The following is an 18,222-nucleotide window of genomic DNA, read 5'->3' as shown; positions in this document are numbered from 1 at the left end:
ACTGCTGTCATCAGATTCTGAAAGGAACCCGTGAGTCACAAAAAAAGCTTTAAAAAAATAAAAGCTACTCTAGGATATTAGGGTGACAGAAGGAAGTATGAAAATTAATTCGTACTGGAGGAGTTTCGGATCTGGTTAGGGAGCCAAACTTAATGCGACCGATACAATGGGAGAACTATAAAAAGGAAACATATCAAAGAGCTTCATTTCGTGGTGCAGTCTGCAGGAGTCCAGAAAAAGGGAGAGATGAGTGAGCCAGCGGCACAGACGGCTTCCTGGAAGAGGTGAGACTCAACATCCTCCTGTTCTCCTATCTCAGGGGTCTTGCCCAGGCCTGTGATTGTTGGGCACGTAAAGCAGATGATCATCTGTTTCTTTTCTAAAATGTTAGCCATTCAGGTTATAAAGCTGAAACTGTGTAAGAGTTTATAAGTCTTTCTAACCCTCTGTGCTAACAACTTCAACCATACTCCTTTCAAAACCTGATAGATACAACAGTGACAACGTTTTTAAATAAGGCTCGATAAGTAGTGTTACTTACATTGTCATTAGTGTTCTCGCCCTCCATCTTGTAAATTGACTTTAAAAAAAACGAAGCTGGATTCACCAGTCCCCCTCAAACCCCACCATGTCTCTGGGCCTCACAGTCTCCATCTAGCTGTCACTTTGTACCAGGGAGACAGCCTCATTTTACCATTGCCTGAACAAAAACAGTTCTCTAGAATGCAAATTTATGAAAAGAGATTTGAAGAATTATAACCATTTTTGTGTTCTCTAAGCTACTTCTCCCTTCCACTAGCAGGAATAACTGCAGCACCCATACCACAAAAAAATAACTTTATCTTCTTCAGATGGTATCATTATATTGTTTGTGTGTCAGCTTTCTTGCATTTCCTGTTTCCTCTTCCTGCTCAAGGATTTACATACTTCATTGAGTTCACAGGAAATGTGCTCACATAAGTGATACTTGAAACATGTTTTTTTAAGTAAAATGATTATGCTCCGAAAACTAAAAATAAACACTTATTGGTGAGTTATGAGTTATGGATGAGAGCTACAGCTAGCCTGTTTTTTCTTAGCCAAGATACTTACTTCTCTTAAATATATTTTTGAGAGACTGCTGAATTTATGTCAGTAACAACTAAAAATCACCTTAATCTGCAATTAGAAATAAACACAAAATGAAATGGAACTCAAATGAATAAATTGAAACTCAACATTCTCTTAACCAGAGACTTGTACAGTTAGCTACATTGTTAATGGAAATTGCTCGATTTCCGTTTATCTTGTAAGTTTTGTCCCAATTACCCGCCCAGAGAGAAAATCATAGAATGACCAAGAATAAGTAATTATTATGGAGCGCATGGTGAAAATATGCTGATAAACTTGGTAGTAAACAGTGTCAGAGCATCAGTATTATTTCTACAGTACTATCAAGTTATTGCCTGCTAATCTATCACCTTCCTCGTACGAGTTGCTTGCTCCTCCTTTTAGAGCCTGGGCTTGCCTGCATTTTGAAACCTCCTGGGGAACTTTAAAAAACACTGATGCCTGGGTCTCAAAGTAGAGATTTTTATTTAATGGTCTGGGGTTAAGCCCGGAAACTTGGATTTTTAAAAGCTTCCCAGGTGATTTTAACGTGCTGCCAGATGAAAACCCTCTGCTTTAGACCCTAAATTGTACTGTTCCAACAGATAGTGGATGAGAGGCTTTTCAGTTAAGCTAGAGAATGTCTCCATTTTAAGGTCTTCTGGCAATGGCTTATGTCTAAAAGAATGCCTGGTTCTCATACCTGCCTTGCTTTGATCTTCCTCCTCCGTTAATTCATTGAGTATTTATTATGTGCCAGAGACAGTGCAATTTCTGACTACCCTCCTAGTTCCTGACTATCCTCAAGCCCTACCCCTCTGTAAAATACCTACAGTTTCAAGGCAATCTCAAATTCCTTTCTACCCTTGGGACCTGACCCTTGCCCTGCCTTTCTGCCTTGTCCTGACAATGATTCTATCCATATTTCTAACCACATCTTGATTTTGAAAAACATTTTCATTTTAAGAAATAAATAATAGGGAATATTCATTTAATGAAGAATTTTTATTGTCACGGTAGTAATTAATATTAGGTCAGGATCAAATGAAAAAATTTGGTGTCTCTCTACTAGGTTAATGTGGCAGTACATACAAGATCTAGAAATTTGCAACCCAAAATTAAGGAGTCAGTTGCCTTTCCTTTGCAATAGGACATGAAGATGATTTTCTACTCTTAAAATTACTTTATTATCAGTATATATATATAAACTATATATTAAAAATAAAGGAGGTAAAAATCCATGTACCAGAATGAGTTCAAACAAGCACTAGAGAAGATTGGTGGGAACTCTGACTAGTTGGGATCAAATATTATGCCCCTAACTCAAGAATATCTAGTTCACCAGTGTGAGAGATTGAGGCATCTGATGCTAACAAATATTACCCCAAAATTAATGCATGAACCTAGACTGACAGGTACTTTATATTTTTAATGAAATGAGTAACATCCTATGATAAGCTTAAAATATGTCCACCATTCAAATATTGGTGAGATAGATTTAAATGCATTTGGAATTGATGATTAAAATTATCATGATCTTTTTGTTCTTTATAAGATTATAGTTCTGTTTTAAACGTGTCATATACTCAAAATTAAAAAGTCAAAAAATCAGCAAAGTACAAAATAAGGATTATTTGTAATAATACCTCCACCAAAGTGAACCACTGTTAACATGTTAATGTGGGTCCTTGGCAGATAAATAGATAGATACATAGATAGGTCCACAAACACACATTTTATATAAAATGGGTTAATAACATACACAGAGTTTACAATTCAGGCACTTTTAAAAAAATTCTGTGTCAATATTTGACTTCAAAGCTTCACCTGTAGCTGTTTTCATATTATTAAAGCATAATAACTGGATAAACCTGGCCAGTTATACAAATGCTCCGAAGGCTGAGATAACATGCAAATAAACCTTATATATCAATGTGTGAAAACTGGACAGACCACATGGTTCAAAAAAGGAAGTACACCCTGCATAGCTAACTTGCACATTCACTGTCCGAGTTACAGCATCTTCGGGGTCACTGTGTGCCAGGCACGTCAACTCTTCAATAAAAATGGTAAGTAATAGATTTTATGACTCTCCTTGGTCTCCTAGCAAACATCTAATCTTTTCTACATAGAGCGGAGAGGTGTGGGAGTGCTTCACAGGCAGGTCCTCCAAGCCTTTGGAATTTTTGCTTATCTCATCATAGTTCCATTTGCTTATAAAGCTGCTAAGGCTTTATCATACCAGCTGAGGGACTGTGGCTGCAAGAGTTCCCTTTTCTGATTCTAGCCTTCAGAATAGAGGAAGAGCTATGCCTTAAAGAAAGAAAAGCTGTGTTCTTTGTCTTGCCTCTTAAGATGGTTGGGTGCTATAACCAGAAGTGCAGTCGTTTCCTTTTATGAGCACTTTGGAACCCTGAAGAGAACTCCAGTGATATACGTTGGGCAATATTGCTGAGGACGAGTGCCATTTTGACAACACCTGAATTTTACAAGAAGAGCTCTTTTGTTTAGAAAAATGCATTTTATTATTTTAATTAAGAGAAGCAAAGTCCAAGTAGTCCAAATCTTAGGGACAGGTTGTGTTCCAAAGTTAATTGAAAGTCATTATGTGGAGTGCACTTAAAATCATGAGTTGGTTCCCAGCGTACGACAAAAACTAGCTTAACCCATAAAGTAGCTGAACTACAGCATTAGTATTCTGCTAGTTTCCTATTATTTCGCTGAATAATTGGCTGTGTTCTTATACATGTGGTGTTCTCAGGTTCACAGAGTCTAGAAGAGAGTCAACTTTCTATCCCACACACCCCTCCCAGACTCCTCAGCCCCTAGAAGATAGAGATTGGTTATCCCTTCTCTGGGTCAGACTTGCAGAGTCATGGGGAGAGGAATACCACAGAGAGGAAACGGTAGCACGTGGACTCTCCTTGCAGCCCCATCTGTAGAGGAGGGCGGTCACCTATCAAGATGGGATTTACAAGTCCCTCTAGTGTTTCCAAACTCGGTCTTCAGATCCAGGATTCTTAGAAAAGATCTTGACCTTAATTACGATATCCTCTTCAAAAATAAACGAGGGCACTGTGGTTGACAGGGTTATTTGCATTTTCTTAGGGAAAAGTAGATGATAATAGAAGAAAAAAAAGAGAGAGGTTTAATTGGATAGTGTGTGTTTGTTGTTACACATAATGTTTTCTTAAGAGATCACAGTCTTATTACAAAAGTAACGCATATTATTAAAGAAAATTTCTTAGAAATATAGATATGAAGAAATGACACAATACTTATTTTCTATAGTTCTATCACTTAGGGGGCAATCATTGTTAAATTAATGCCGATCCCTTTAGAATTTTGTCATTTAAAACTGTATCTTATAAATATAATTTTCTATAAGTACTATCATACTTTATTTCCTTACTTGCTTTTTAATTTAAAATATCTTTAATAATATCTGAGTTATGATAGCATTTTTAATAATGAATCATTTTTAATGACTGCATTGTAGTCCATAATTTATTTTAGTTCCATATAGCTGGACATTGAGATTGTTTCTTATTCTACTTTTCTTTCTTTATGGTAATACAGACAAGACTGTCATAAGCATTCTTTTATATACATTGCCTGATAATTTTCCATTGTCAGAACTACTAGAAGAATAGGTAGGTGAAAGAACATATATTTAAACTTTGAACACAGTTACCCTCTTGTTAAACAATATATTTTAAGTTTACCTACTATATAATGGCATGGCAAATGAATTTCCCAGTGGCGGTTATGGTATATACATGCCTATCTTTGTAGCATATCAAGGGTATACTTAAAGAAGAAGTAGATTTCCTTTAATATCTCTCTCCCTAACATTGCCTCTGACATTCTATGACAAGTTACAGAAAGGCACATAGCATATTACAAGAAGGAAAAAACTTTCTACTTTTTCTCCTTGGAAGACATCATAGATCAGTCAAAAGGCCACATTCCTGGCTTCTTTTTTGGGGGGAGGGGGGCTGCATCGGGTCTTCGTTGTGGCGCACGGGCTCTTTGTTGCGGCCCGCAGGCTTCCCTCTAGTTGTGGCGCACGGGCTCCGTGGTTTGCGGCAGCTCTCTAGTTGAGGTGCAAGGGCTCAGCTCTCTAGTTGAGGTGCAAGGGCTCAGTAGTTGTGTCACGTGGGCTTAGTTGCTGCACGGCATGTGGGATCTTATTTCCCTGATGAGGGATCGAACCCGTGTCCCCTGCGTTGCAGGACGGATTCTTTACCACTGAACCACCAGAGAAGTCCCTATTCCTGGCTTCTTATGCTTTGCTTACTAGTTGTATGTGTTTTTTCATCAGTCACCTGAGCTCTGAGTTTGTTTCCTTGTCCAACAGTGATGAAGATGACAGTAACTATCTCGCAGGGTTGTTTTAAGGAGTGAATAAGATTGTGATTACAAAGCACCTGTTAAAGTGCAGGCACCAGCCAGACACTGAATGAATGTTGGTTTCTCTCTTTCCAGCCCCAAATAAATGATTTCCTAAGGAGGCATAAAGACTTCAATGAACACAGGAGGAGAATACAATGGCAGTTAGCATTTGTGAGCCTTGACATACGCCATCTCATTAAATCCCTATAACAATCCTTACAAATAGTTACTGCTGCCGTCCCTATTTCCTAGCTGAGAAAACTGAGTCTTGGGAAGGGTGATTCCCTTACTCACAGCCACACAGCTACTGAATTTCCAGATTCCACAGCACTGGAATTTGAGCACAGTTCTGTCTGCTCTCAGAGCCTGAGCTTTTTCTGCATTATGCTGCATCCAAGAAAAAGTAGGTACAGAGGAAGACAGCAAGGTGGTCCTAGAAAAGCCCGGGACTGGTTTTTAGGAGTGTCAGGGGCCTTTCCTCAGGCTGGTGACCACCTCTGTTTGATCTGGGAGTCACTGGTTGTAACTTCTTCTGCTATTACCATTATGAATTATATCCTATTTTCAGAATGCTCACTTTATTGAAATTTTGCAGAGCCACTGGGATAAGAGACTAAAGGGGTTCCTGGCTTTGTGGTTCTCCACCCCAGGGTTTAGAAATGGGGATTCAATGATCAAATGCCTCACCTTCCCTGCAAGCTCACCCTCTGTGTTACTGGTGTGACTAACTCCGCCTCCTCCAGGCTGAGTGCAGGAAGGGAGCCTCAGAAAGTGGAACCACGTCATGGCCCAAGTGGTTATTGGGAAATTCACCTGTTGTCACCCTCTTCGTATAACTTATTGGCAGAGGAGCTGTAGAAACTTGTGGGAATTAGGTGGAAAAGTACGTGGGGTTTTGTGAGGACAAGGACATCAGCTATTAAGAATGATGGATTTTAGCTACACGGTGGCAAGGAGTGCTGGCCTCCAGGCCCAGCCTCCCCATAACCCGCAGTGGGATCTTGGCTCGGTCTTTCCAGCTCTCTCAAGCTGCTCAGTTAAGGTAGAGGGTGGGCTAGGTGTTCCATAATGTTCTTTACGATTCCACATTTCAGTAGCAGAAGGAAGCGACAGTAAGATTCTACTTCTCAAACAGACGGTCCTGTGGAAATTGACTTAATCTGCAACCTTAGACAAATTATGTCACTTAACAGCCTTAAATGGAAATAACAGAATGATACCTGTCCACATGACAAGTGTGTTTAGGTACCTTTCAAGTTGTAGATTCTCTGAAAAAGAGGGAGGGGCAGATATCGAATCATGCACAAATTTTTGTACGTTCACAGTTAGTGAGGGGAAAAAGCTTTTATCAATAAACCTTAGAAGGTTTTAAGAAATGAAGTAAAAATTGGTTTGGGGGTCTTATTAGTTTGTTTTGCTCCTCTCAGTCAGCTTGCAGTTCACGTGTGAGCAATTAACAAAAGAAATGTGTTGTCACTCTTTATTCAGTGAGGGTTTATTGAGGCCCTGTCCCACGCTGGGCTCTGCTGGACAAGAATGCAGGGTGAAGAAGACAGGTGGGGTCCTGGCTTCCTGGAGCTCACACTGAGCGCAGTGGGTCCAACTTTAGCAAGTGTCTGAATCACCTGGAGGGTTGGGGAAGGAGCCTGGGAATTGGCATTTCTTTCTTTTTTTTTTTTTTTTAATAAATTCATTTATTTTTGGCTGCGTTGGGTCTTCGTTGCTGTGTGCGGGCTCCTCATTATGGTGGCTTCTCTTGTTGCAGAGCACGGGCTTCAGTAGTTGTGGCACACAGGCTTAGTTGCTCCGCCGCATGTGGGATCTTCCCGGACCAGGGCTCGAACCCGTGTCCCCTGCATTGGCAGGCGGATTCCTAACCACTGCGCCACCAGGGAAGCCCGGAATTGGCATTTCTAATAAGTTTCCAAGTGACACTGATGCTGCTACTCCAGGGACCACGCTTGGAGACCCGCTGCTCCCTGGAAGACGGAAAGTTAATTCAAGTAAACAAATAAGTAAAATAGCAGGCAGTGCGCTCTGAAGGAGGTAAATAAGGAGCTGAGATAGAACATATGAAGGAAACATCCTCTTTAGATAGTGGTCTGGTCTTTGATGCCGTGATACTTAAGCTAAAGCACTGGTTCTCAACCCTCCTTGCACATTAGAATCGCGTGAGTAGCTTATAAATCATACCCATTCTCAAGGCCCCAGCCAAGACCAGTCAAATCGAACCCTTAAGGTGGGAAGTGGGGTCCGGTGCAGGTTGAGAATTGCGGCACCGAAGAGTGAGAATAAGCTGGGCACAGGGAAGGTGGCAGTAAAGACCATTTCAAGCACAGGAAATGGCAGGTACAAAAGACAAGAGGCAGGGGAGAGCTTGCATCTGCAAGAAGACAGGGTGGCAGGAGGAAAAGCAAGAGAAGAGGAGAGGGATAAAGAGGTGGTTTCTAGAAACAGGCAGCAGTCACATATTGCAGGGTCTCGAGGGCCATGACAAGGAATTTGATCTCATTTTGTTCACCCGGGCAGCCGTTGGAGGCTCCCAAGCAAAGGAGTGAATGTCATTATCCGATCCACATTTTGAGAGGAGGGCTACTTCTGAAGTGGCGTGCATCCTTCTCAGGCAGCCTTGACCATGGTGTGGGGCTTCACTACAGACTTTCTCTCCCTCATCCTTTAAAATTGTGACCCTAAATTTAAACACAGCCAAGTGTTTAATTTGTGAAGGATTTCTGAGGGGGATGAGTTTGGGGCCCCGCAAATAATTTGAGGGGCTGCAGTGGAGGCCCACTTGAGAGCTGGTGTTCCAGGGAAATCAGAAAATAAAATCTGAGCTAGAAGAATCCCTCTGGGAGCTGGGGTTCCAAGCCACTTCTTTCATGGACAGCGGTGATTCTTGTCCTTATCATGTAAGCTGGAGGGGGTCAGTCACAGTCCTGAACGACACACTACTGTCCCCAAATAGAAATCCACTCACCTCCACACACTCCCTTCACGTACACCCCTACTCTCTACTCTCGATCTGTTTATATCCTCTGCTTCTGCAAAATAGGCTGCCTCCCCTTTGCTGCAAGATCTGTACCACTGTGTTAAAAAAAAAAACTCCTCTGTTATGACAAACAAGTTTTTATTTTTTTAAGTCCCACGTTTTTCTTTTTCTTAAAAAAAAAATCTTTATTGGAGTATAATTGCTTTACAATGGTGTGTTAGTTTCTGCTTTATAACAAAGTGAATCAGCAACACATATACATATATCCCCATATCCCCTCCCTCTTACATCTCCCTCCCACCCTCCCTATCCCACCCCTCTAGGTGGTCACAAAGCACAGAGCTGATCTCCCTGTGCTATGTGGCTGCTTCCCACCAGCCAACTATTTTACATTCGATAGTGTATATATGTCAGTGCTACTCTCACTTCACCCCAGCTTCACCTCCCACCCCATGTCATCAAGTCTATTCTCTATGTCTACCTCTTCATTCCTGCCCTGCAACTAGGTTCATCAGTACCATCTTTTTTTTTTCTAGATTCCATATATATGTGTTAGCATACGGTATTTGTTTTTCTCTTTCTGACTTACTTCACTCTGTATGACAGACTCTAGGCCCATCCACCTCACTACAAATAACTCAATTTTGTTTCTTTTTATGGCTGAGTAATATTCCATTGTATACGTGTGTCACATCTTCTTTATCCATTCATCTGTCGATGGACAAGCGAGTTTTAAGCCAAGAGCGAGAGGTTCAAATTCTAGATCTCGTTCATTCACAGGTCAATGCACGTAGGAGGAAATGAGAGGCACTTGTTTAGAGCACGTATGAGCAGCCGCTAAATGTGCAACACACTTGCTCTTGAAGTGAATGGGTGTGGGGCTCCAGTTCTGGATTTAGTAACTTCAATATCACTTCCCTAATTCTTGGAGGTGAATTCCATCTGCCCCTTCTTTCCCATGCGCTTCTCTTTTTCAAATACTATGGTATGTTAAGAAACAAATAACATAACAAATGCTCACATACACACCACCCAGAGTCCACACATATTACCATTTTTTCATATTATTGTCATTTTGCCATCTTTTCAAAACTAAAAAAGACAAAGTTGAAGCCCTCTTTTTGCCCTTCCCAGTTCCATACCCCTCTTTCCACGAGCAGAGGAACACCTGCTCTGATAGTGCTGTCTCGCCTTCCCCGCCATGTTTTTATATTTTTATTTCATCTGCCTGTATCCATAAGATACTATATAATATTGTTTTGCCCAGTTTATTTTTATGATTTCTGCATTTGCATTCTTTCACTCGACATTGGTATGTTTTCAATATGTATCCATTTGGACCCATGCAGCTCTGGTTCAACCTATTGAATTTCTGTGTAATTATATTGCAATATTCATCTATTCTCCAACGTTGAATTCGTTGTCATTATTTTCCATTTTGAACAGTACTAGAATAAATGTTCTTTTGCATAGAGGGTCTGGGCACCTTTAAATTTACTGAATGTTAGCAAATTGTTCTCTAAAATCATTGTAACAATTTATCTCTCCCCAACCTTGTATGAGAGTTGCCATTTCTCTGCATCATCCCTAAAACTTGGTTTTGTCAAGTTTATTGATAGAGTTTTGAGAATTTATTATATGCAAAACTCTACTTCATTTAAAAAAATTTTTTAACTGAACTATACTTGATTTACAATACTGTGTTAGTTTCAGGTGTACAACAAAGTGATTTAGTTATATGTGTATATAACTAAATCTTTTCCATTATAGGTTATTTCAAGATATTGAATATAGTTCCCTGTGCTATACAGTAAATCCTTGTTGTTTATATATTTTATATACAGTGGTGTGTATTTGTTAATCCCAAACTCCTAATTTGTCCCTTCCCCTCCTTTCCCCTTTGGTAAACCATAAGTTTGTTTTCTATGTCTGTGAGCCTGTTTCTGTAAGTTGATTTTTTAGATTCCACATATAAGTGATATCATAAAAACTTGTCTTTATCTGACTTACTTCACTTAGTATGATAATTTCTAGGTCCATCCATGTTGCTGCAAATGGCATTATTTCATTCTTTTTTATTACTGGGTAATATTCTATTAGATATAGATATAGATACAGATATATCACATCTTCTTTATCCATTCATCTGTAGATGGACATTTAGACTGCTTCCATGTCTTGGCTATTGTAAATAGTGCTGCTAAGAACATCGGTGTGTATGTATCTTCTGAATTAGAGTTTTTGTCTTTTCTGGATAATTGCCCTGGAGTGGGATGGCTGGATGATATGGTAACTCTATTTTTAGTTTTTTAAGAAAATTCCATGCTATTCGCATTTCTCTAATAATTAGCGATATTGAGCATCTTTTCATGTGCTTGTTGGCCATCTATGTCTTCTTTGGAGAAATGTCTATTTAGGTCTTCTGCCTGTTTTTGATTGGGTTGTTTGTTTTTTTGATATTGAGTTGTATGAGCTGTCTGTATATTTTGGAAATTAAGCCCTTGTCGGCATAGCAAAACTCTACTTCATTTTGGTTTCAATTTTCCTGATTACTACTAAGATGGAATGTGTTTTCATAAGCTTATTGACTGTGCAGGTAACTCTTCTGTAAATTCACCTCATGTGCTTTGTTCATTTTCTTACAGATTATCTTTTCACGTTGATTCTTAGGAATTCCTTATATATTCTAGGCATTAATTCTATGTCAGTTAGTACATTGCTATTTTTATGCTCTGAATCTATGGCTTCTTTTTTACTTTATTTTTAGTGTCTCTTTTTTATACAGAAGTTTTAAATCTTAATGCTGTCAAATTTTACAATAAGTCTATCATTTCTGCTTTGATGTCGTTTTTAAAAAAGTTATTCCCTACTCTCAAATGTTAAAGCTGTTTTCCTAACCTTTTCTCTAAATATTTTAAAGATTTGATTTTCATATTTAGGTCTTTAATAATCAGGACTTTATTTATACTTGTGATGTGAGGTAGGCATGTAATATATTCCCAATGGATAACCAATTGTCAAGTACCATTTATTTTAGTCTGTTTTTTTCCCCTACTTCTTTCTGTTGCCTCCTTTGTCATACGTCCATTTCCCACATATGTGTGACTCTGCTTCTAAGCTCTTAACTCTGTCATACTGGTCCATATACTTCATAAAACTCCATGTTTATCACTGTTTCTTACATCTTACTCTTGTGCTCTAGGTTCATATATCTTCTTACCCAAGTACACATGCTCTTACCTATTTTCTAACAATTTCTACAACTATTTAGTATTTCTGTTAATATTCTCCCAAACACAAGAACCTAAATAAAATGTAATTACCCATTTAACATAACCTTCCACCCCTATATCTAGTTCTTAACACTTTTGCTTGGAAGATATGTACTTCACTTTTACTCACATTTAATCAGCCAAAATAAGTTGCATAGTCATGCCTCAGCTAAACAGGACAGAGATGTAAGGATGTATAATTTTTATGCATTCAGGGTAATAGCAGAGATGGATACCCATTTGGAAGAAGAGTAATATTATATACCACAATGTATATTGAGTTTTGTATAACTGAAGACATTTTCATTTTGACTTCACTCTTAAATGATAGTTTAGCCGTATATAAATATTCTAAATTGATAGTTACTTTTCCTCAGCACTTTACAGACTTACCCCACTGGCTTCTGCCTTCTAGTGTTGCGGAATTGTATGCTATCAAGTCTAATTGTCTTACCTTGTAGGTGAAATTCTGTCATTCCTTTCAAGATGTCTCTTTGTCTTTATGTTTTGCAGCTTTACTATGCTTCGTAGGCATGTGAACTGATTTTTATTTATCCTGCTTGGTACTCAGAGTAGCAATTTAAAGCAGGGATCTACAACATTTCTGTGAAGAGCCAGATAGTAAATATTTTAGGCTTTGTAGGTTTTGTGGTCTCTGTTACAACTATTCAGCTCTGTCTTTGTAGACGAAAGCAGCTGTAGAGATGGCATAAACAAATGGCTGCAGCTGTGTTCCAATAAAACTTTATTTATAAACACAGGTGGCAGGCTGGATTTGGCCCATGGGCTGTAGTTGCCAACCCCTGATGTAAAGTCTAATGATTTTCTTCAATTCTAAAAAATTCTCAGCTATTATTTCTTCAAAAACTATTACTCTACCATTTCCTCCTTCCTAGTTTGTTTCTTTAGAGTCCCTGTTAGGTAAAAGCTAGATAGACTCAATCTATCCTACGTGATTTTAACTTCTCTTCCATATTTGTTTATCTCTGTTCCTCTGTGATGAATGCTAAATCAGTTTATCAACTTTTTCTTCCAGTTCACTAAGTTTTTCTTCATCTGTGTCTAGGATGACCAATTGTCTCAGTTTGCCCAGCACTTTCCCAGTTTTAGCACTAATGCCTCATGCCCTAGAAACTTCTCAGTCCCAGACAGACCAGGATAGTTGCTCACCCTGTGTCCAATCCATATTTTATCCCATATATTGAATTTATGTTTCAATGGTTAAGTTTTTATCTCCAGTTTTTAAAATTGGTTGTTTTTGATAATCACCTGTTTTTGCCTAATGTCTGCCCATTTTTGTTTCAAATATTCTTATGCTCTCCTATATGTATTATTCATTTTTTTTTCTTTTTTTTTTTCTTTTTTTTTCTTGATGTATCCTAAATTCTTAAGGTCACTTTCAGATTGTTCTATTATTTTAATTTAATTTGAGGTAAACCCATCTTTCAATTGTTGATTTCATTGTGTTTTTATTTCCTATTAATAGTCTTCTTTCTGTAGTTTGGAATTGTGTGGTAGACCCATTTGAGAAGGTTTTTTGATTGATTGCTTAGTTTTCGCTTTCTATCTGCCATCTCTAATATTGTGCTTACCTCTACTACTTCTTTCTGAGGTTCCTCCAGCCCAGAACCAGGTCTATATTGACAGCTGATACAGGCCCACAATAATTTTGCACATTTAGTATATTCATTACTAAGTCAACTGGCATCTTGGCCCAGATCCTGGTTCTAGCCCAGCATTTCTCAACTTCAGCACTTTTCTGCATTGTAGGATGTTTTGCAGAATCTCTGGTCCCAACCCACTAGACCCAGTAGCGCCCTTGTCCCCCTCATTGTGACAACACAAAGCATTTCCAGATATTACAAAATGTGCTCCCCCCCTCCCCTTGCCATGTTCTCATCCTCAGTTGAGAACTGCTGGTCTATCCCCAGGCAATTCTTAGCACTGATCATTTGGTCTCCTTTCATGGTGCTAAGGATGGGAAAAAAGCATATCTGTCCTTGCCCTTGGTTTCAAAGAGTGACTATAGCTCAGGTTCTCAGGTTACCTATAGGAGCTGAATTAATAAATACTTCTGTACCCTAAACCAACAGCCTGACTTGCCAGCCCTCTAGTCTTCCAGTCTCACTCACTGTTTTATGTTTCTTTTCTGTTTCTGACATAGAAAGGTGCATTTCTTTTTGAGTGTAGCTATCGTTAAATTTTCTCATTTCGTATTCTTTGACAGGTGATTAGGTCAGTGAGAGAGTCACAAATTTTAGTTTACTGAAGAAGTTAATTCCTCTTCTATCTTTTCCCTCACTTCCCTTTAGCTTCATATTTTTCCTTTTTCTTTTCTTCTCTCATCCTCAGTCAGTGTTATTGGGTAAATCAACAAAGTAGAGGAAATATGTCAGCATCAGGGCTGATGAGATACTAGAATTAGTCCAGTTTCCTCCAGGTCTCTATTACCCACCTTTATCCCTATCCCAGCTTATTAAGACAGTAGTTTTCAAAGTGTGGTCACTAAACCAGCAGCATCAACATCATTGAACTGAGAATTTAATGGAAATCCTTGGGCTCCACCCAAGACTGAGTAAGTTCCGGGAGTCGGACCCAGCCGCTTGTGTATTAACGTGCTCTCCGGGTGATTCTGATGCATGCTCAAGTTTGAGATCCCCTGTACGACTTAGCTAGAAGTTTGGATCAGTGGCTCTCAATCTGGCAGCACATTGGAATCGGCTGTTTAACTTTAAAATACACTGTTGCATAAGCCCCACCCCAGAGCTACTGATTCAGGCTGGCCTGGGTGGGGCTCAGGTACTTTTTTTCCCTTAAGTTCCCTAAATGATTCAAACATCCAAAGTTTGCTTTAGTTATTTATTTACTGCTTAACCCATTTTGATGATCACTTAAGCCAAGCCTTACCCAGTGTTTCGGGAACTCTAAGTGGAAACTGGTAAACTTCTAGTGAACAGAGTTTAAAGTGAGTCTGGTCTGGAGTTGGACTTCCTTATTTGAATCTCAGTGCTGCCCATTTTCAGCTATGTGACTTTGATCAATTTACCCTCTCTGTGCCTTGGTTTCCCTATGTGTAAAAAACGAATAACTATACCTACTACCTACTAAGGTTGTTATGAGGCTTATTTAGGTTTACAAATGAACGTCTTCAGAATAATGCCTGTTGCATAGCAAAAGCTTTACAAAATTTTTCTAAAATATTTATTTATTTTATAAGTAAAATATGCAAAGAACTTGCAAAACAAACCAGTCAAAATAAGTGTTTTGAGAATGGGAATTTTAAAAGCATTTAAAGAATTTTTCTCTTTTTTTTCATATTGGGACCTTTTGCTTTATATGACTCACTTTTTCCTCAAAGTGCTATATGCTCTTTTAAATATTAATTCAATAAAAAATAACTTTTTTAATTAAAATGTTCAGAATTTTACTATATGCCTTTTAAAACCAGCCAGTGGGATTGTAAAACCACAGCTCAGAATCACTGGTCTGTAGTCAGATTTGAGCTACAAAAACTGATAAGCCAACAATAAATTCAATCCTTATGTAAATTCTGGTAGAAATCAAAAGAAGTGGAGTTGAAATAAACATCTGCTGAATTTGATCTATGACAGACATTAAGTTGAAAGAATTCATGTGAAATCTTGTAAAAACCCTTTAATAGATAGACATTTAGGAGGTTTAACTTACATTAATACATTTTGATTTGTCCATGTATGGGCATAGTCCAAAAGAACTACTGGCAATTTTATTCATTATAACTTTGGAAGAAAAGGAGTTCAGTTTACTTTATCACAAGACAACATTCACCCAAAAGAAACTAATTTTATCACATGTACCCACAACTGCATGAGACAGCATTTCAGGCCTGGGTGGAGTTTTTTTTTAGTAGCAGAACTAGCTATACCAACACAGTAAGGCTGAGATACACACTGTTTAAATTAGTTTCCTGGTGGGGGGGAGGGGGGGGCGGGGGAGAAGGGGGGTTGGGGGAGGGGGGAGTTTCCAAACTATCTCTTGTTAATTATCAAGCATACAAAGAAAAGACTGTGAGGGTGGAATTGTTGTAACTTCTGATTTCTAAGCAATGTCCACCTGTAGCTACTGCACATGTGAAAAGTATCAATAGATGGTTTCAGTTCTCAATAGATGCAAAAGTTAGCCAACCTGAGCAAACACTGATTGAATTTGATAAGCAGGGCCAGGAGAGAGGGAGGAAGTTCCAGAAAGTAGGCCAAATAACCACATCTGGGTGGCTAATGGGCATGAAAAACCAGACATAGTTTCTATACATCTTGACCCTTCTACATCCCATTTTTCTCACCGATCTTCCCCACTTCCACACGGTAACGCCTTCTATTGAATTTGTAAGCCACACAGACCAAGAAAAAAAAATAAAATATATGCAGGCACATTTCAGAGAAATGATGCTACATCTACCCTTTGATCAGTGAGAAAACTGGTTTCCCTCTTCTTTGGGTTCATTACAGACAGGTAGTCAATCCACCAGAGGTGGGGGAATATTGCCTTCTTGGGCAAGCAACGTGCAAAAACTAGACATATATCACATCATTGCATTTATAATATCTGTGCTACTGTTTGCACCATTAAGGTCTGTGTTTAACTGAGAGGCTATAAGTACTGCATCCATAAATACTTTTAATTAAAGAAAGATTCTACTTAACAGTGTACTCTTTCAGTTATTCTAACAAATACGTGCCTTTAAGTGGTGTCCTAGACCCGCAGAGGAGACAAAAAGGGAGCTGTGGTTAAAATGCCGGGCCCTTGGAACCATAGGCTGAGGCTGGAAGCCTTGCCCAGTGTTAATTCTGTTTTCTCAACTCCCTGGGTCATTCTGCTGCTCCTTGTCGCCTCCCCACACGGAGGCGGGTCAGTCTTCGTTATCAGATCCACTGGATTATCTTACAGGAGACACCCACTTTTTATACTACCTGTTTAGTTCCTGGAAAGGTTGGAGTTGCTGACCCCAGAGCAGATAGTTTCCCTTTCTGGCTTTGATATCCTATGAGTTGAATACATTACATAGGTCTGGATATATAGAAACAGTTAGGGTAAAGTTTGGCAAACTGCCTTCTGGGTTGGCAGCTGATTTGGGCCGTGTTTGGATTGGAAGCTGTGTCTAGATATGGGAAATGAGATCAGATTTCATTGCATAACAGCCGGCTGGAAGGTTCTGGACTAGTGTATGTGTGCAGAGGGAATTGGTGGGTGGATAAAATTTAGTATCAAACATGGTATAGATGTCTGCAACTCACTTTGAAATGCATCAAAAAACAAAGATGAATGGATAAATGAATAGATATAAAGCAAAAGCAAGAATAGCAAAATGCAAACAATTGTAGAATCTGGGGAGGGGGGGATGTATTTTGGCATTCACTTTCAATTCCAATTTCAACTTTAGATATGCTTGCAATTTTTCATAATAAAAAGTTTAAGGTCAAAAAACTTTCATAATAAAAAGTTTAAGGTCAAAAAACTGGGTAAATGGAGCTGGGTATTTTAGTACAATACTCCATTTTTTATATTCTTAATCAGTGCATTTATTTACACAGCTTCCATTTATCCACCGAGATATCAGCAAAAAATGTTTTTTCCTCTAAAAGTATGTAGCTTTATTGTTTTCCCCTCTTATAAAAGTGAGATGCATGATGATGATGAATACTTTCCAAAAATATAGGAAAATGTAGAGAAAGTAAAAATTTCACTCTCTGAAAAAAAAACGCAGTTAACATTTTAGTAATTATTTTTCTAGACATATCATTACAGAGAGTTTAAGATCGTCCATATGTGCCTCTTGTAGCTATACTTGTGCTACTTCTCCACTTTCTGCTCTGCCCAACCAGCTCTGACCCTTCCTTTAATTCATGACTCCCATTTTCTTCCTCTGAGAAACCTTCCACCTTTCACTCTTACCCCACTCTTAATCCCCCCTGACTTGCCATGCCTTCAGCATTTCTCTTGTCAATTCCTTGAAATTCTCATCAAGCACCTCTAATATTCAAATGCATTTTCTCCCCAGTTATTTTGCAGCCTACCATGCTATCTTGCATACCTTAAGCTGCCAATACATGTTTGCTGTCAGACTCATAATTTTACATGAGCCTAATCTGATTAAAGCAACTATCTTCCTGATTTAATTAGTAACTACATAGTTTAAAACAAAATTCTCACTTGAGACAGAAATGAGGATATCTGTGCCAATCCATTTCTGCTAAATCATGGGAAACACAGAGATTATAACACATAGAATTCTTATTTCAGAAAACGTAAGCCAACCTCTCAGCTCACGCAGTTTTATCTTAGAATTTGTCATTGACATTTCCCAAGGGTTCATAATGAGTAATTGGTATAGTCTCTGCAGAGAAGGGAAGGTTCAGACTCCCTAGATGGGTATTGGCAGTTTTTATGGAAATTTTTATTTCATGGATTTGATTCCATGAGCAAAAAGAAATATTCTTT

At 38.7% G+C, this 18,222-nt stretch overlaps 1 protein-coding gene across 1 annotated transcript in view; it reads left to right on the top strand.

Annotated features, from left to right (window-relative positions):
* Window positions 1–233: 233 nt before the first annotated feature.
* FYB1 (FYN binding protein 1) overlaps window positions 234–18,222 on the top strand; it is a 169,973-nt gene continuing 151,984 nt past the window's right edge. The window contains exon 1 of the mRNA XM_059919068.1: window positions 234–284. The gene's annotated coding sequence lies outside the window, so the exon portion shown is untranslated. The remainder of the gene's footprint in view (window positions 285–18,222) is intronic.

The sequence above is a fragment of the Balaenoptera ricei genome, chromosome 3, assembly GCF_028023285.1.
Source record: "Balaenoptera ricei isolate mBalRic1 chromosome 3, mBalRic1.hap2, whole genome shotgun sequence".
NCBI classification, from domain to species: Eukaryota; Metazoa; Chordata; class Mammalia; order Artiodactyla; family Balaenopteridae; genus Balaenoptera; species Balaenoptera ricei.
The sequence above is the reverse complement of the archived record's forward strand: the minus strand, read 5'-3'. Positions and strand labels throughout refer to the sequence as shown.